The sequence below is a fragment of the Eucyclogobius newberryi genome, unplaced genomic scaffold (assembly GCF_026437365.1).
Source record: "Eucyclogobius newberryi isolate DKJ021-1_F unplaced genomic scaffold, fEucNew1.0.hap1 SCAF_21, whole genome shotgun sequence".
NCBI classification, from domain to species: domain Eukaryota; kingdom Metazoa; phylum Chordata; class Actinopteri; order Gobiiformes; family Gobiidae; genus Eucyclogobius; species Eucyclogobius newberryi.
Genome location: NW_027315846.1, coordinates 30,745,802 through 30,748,872, shown reverse-complemented (window position 1 = coordinate 30,748,872; position 3,071 = coordinate 30,745,802).

Sequence of the window (3,071 nt, the reverse complement as noted above, 5' to 3'; positions counted from 1 at the left end):
CCCTCACTCCTCCCTCACTCCTCCCTCACTCCTCCCTCACTCCTCCCTCACTCCTCCCTCACTCCTCTTTCACTCCTCTTTCACTCCTCCCTCACTCCTCACTCACTCCTCACTCACTCCTCACTCACTCCTCACTCATTCCTCCCTCACCCCTCCCTCACCCCTCCCTCACCCCTCCCTCACCCCTCCCTCACCCCTCCCTCACTCCTCCCTCACTCCTCCCTCACTCCTCCCTCACTCCTCCTTCACTCCTCCTTCACTCCTCCCTCACTCCTCCCTCACTCCTCCCTCACTCCTCCCTCACCCCTCCTTCACTCCTCCCTCACTCCTCCTTCACTCCTTCACTCCTCCTTCACTCATCCTTCACTCCTCCCTCACTCCTCCTTCACTCCTTCACTCCTCCTTCACTCCTCCTTCACTCCTCCCTCACTCCTCCTTCACCCCTCCCTCTCCCCTCCCTCACCCCTCCCTCACCCCTCCCTCACTCCTCCCTCACTCCTCCCTCACTCCTCCCTCACTCCTCCCTCACTCCTCCTTCACTCCTCCTTCACTCCTCCTTCACTCCTCACTCCTCCCTCACTCCTCCCTCACTCCTCCCTCACCCCTCCCTCACTCCTCCCTCACCCCTCCTTCACTCCTCCCTCACTCCTCCTTCACTCCTTCACTCCTCCTTCACTCATCCTTCACTCCTCCCTCACTCCTCCTTCACTCCTTCACTCCTCCTTCACTCCTCCTTCACTCCTCCCTCACTCCTACTTCACTCCTCCCTCACTCCTCCCTCACTCCTCCTTCACTCCTCCCTCACTCCTCCTTCACTCCTCCTTCACTCCTCCCTCACTCCTCCTTTACTCCTCCCTCACTCCTCCCTCACTCCACCTTCACTCCTCCCTCACTCCTCCCTCACTCCTCCCTCACTCCTCCCTCACTCCTCCCTCACTCCTCCCTCACTCCTCCCTCACTCCTCCTTCACTCCTCCTTCACTCCTCCTTCACTCCTCACTCCTCCCTCACTCCTCCCTCACTCCTCCCTCACCCCTCCCTCACCCCTCCCTCACCCCTCCCTCACCCCTCCCTCACCCCTCCCTCACTCCTCCCTCACTCCTCCCTCACTCCTCACTCCTCCTTGACTCCTCCCTCACGCCTCCTTCACTCCTCCTTCACTCCTCCCTCACTCCTCCCTCACTCCTCCCTCACTCCTCCCTCACTCCTCCCTCACTCCTCCCTCACCCCTCCCTCACCCCTCCCTCACCCCTCCCTCACTCCTCCCTCACTCCTCCTTCACTCCTCCCTCACTCCTCCCTCACTACTCCCTCACTCCTCCCTCACTCCTCCCTCACTCCTCCTTCACTCCACCTTCACTCCTCCCTCACTCCTCCCTCACTCCTCCTTCACTCCTCCTTCACTCCTCCTTCACTCCTCCTTCACTCCTCCCTCACTCCTCCCTCACTCCTCCACTCCTCCCTCACCCCTCCTTCACCCCTCCCTCACCCCTCCCTCACCCCTCCCTCACCCCTCCCTCACTCCTCCTTCACTCCTCCCTCACTCCTCCCTCACTCCTCCCTCACTCCTCCCTCACTCCTCCCTCACCCCTCCTTAACCCCTCCCTAACTCCTCCTTCACTCCACCTTCACTCCTCCCTCACTCCTCCCTCACTCCTCCCTCACTCCTCCCTAACTCCTCCCTCACTCCTCCCTCCCTCCTCCCTCACCCCTGCTTAACTCCTCCTTCACTCCTCCCTCACTCCTCCCTCACTCCTCCCTCACTCCTCCCTCACTCCTCCCTCACTCCACCCTCACTCCTCCCTCACTCCACCCTCACTCCTCCTTCACCCCTCCCTCACCCCTCCCTCACTCCTCCCTCACTCCTCCCTCACTCCTCCCTCACTCCTCCCTCACTCCACCCTCACTCCTCCTTCACTCCTCCTTCACTCCTCCTTCACTCCTCCCTCACTCCTCCTTCACTCCTCACTCACTCCTCTTTCACTCCTCCTTCACTCCTCCCTCACTCCTCCTTCACTCCTCCCTCACTCCTCCCTCACTCCTCCTTCACTCCTCCCTCACTCCTCCCTCACTCCTCCCTCACTCCTCCCTCACCCCTCCCTCACCCCTCCCTCACCCCTCCCTCACCCCTCCCTCACTCCTCCCTCACTCCTCCCTCACTCCTCACTCCTCCTTGACTCCTCCCTCACGCCTCCTTCACTCCTCCTTCACTCCTCCCTCACTCCTCCCTCACTCCTCCCTCACTCCTCCCTCACTCCTCCCTCACTCCTCCCTCACCCCTCCCTCACCCCTCCCTCACCCCTCCCTCACTCCTCCCTCACTCCTCCTTCACTCCTCCCTCACTCCTCCCTCACTACTCCCTCACTCCTCCCTCACTCCTCCCTCACTCCTCCTTCACTCCACCTTCACTCCTCCCTCACTCCTCCCTCACTCCTCCTTCACTCCTCCTTCACTCCTCCTTCACTCCTCCTTCACTCCTCGCTCACTCCTCCCTCACTCCTCCACTCCTCCCTCACCCCTCCTTCACCCCTCCCTCACCCCTCCCTCACCCCTCCCTCACCCCTCCCTCACTCCTCCTTCACTCCTCCCTCACTCCTCCCTCACTCCTCCCTCACTCCTCCCTCACTCCTCCCTCACCCCTCCTTAACCCCTCCCTAACTCCTCCTTCACTCCACCTTCACTCCTCCCTCACTCCTCCCTCACTCCTCCCTCACTCCTCCCTAACTCCTCCCTCACTCCTCCCTCCCTCCTCCCTCACCCCTGCTTAACTCCTCCTTCACTCCTCCCTCACTCCTCCCTCACTCCTCCCTCACTCCTCCCTCACTCCTCCCTCACTCCACCCTCACTCCTCCCTCACTCCACCCTCACTCCTCCTTCACCCCTCCCTCACCCCTCCCTCACTCCTCCCTCACTCCTCCCTCACTCCTCCCTCACTCCTCCCTCACTCCACCCTCACTCCTCCTTCACTCCTCCTTCACTCCTCCTTCACTCCTCCCTCACTCCTCCTTCACTCCTCACTCACTCCTCTTTCACTCCTCCTTCACTCCTCCCTCACTCCTCCTTCACTCCTCCC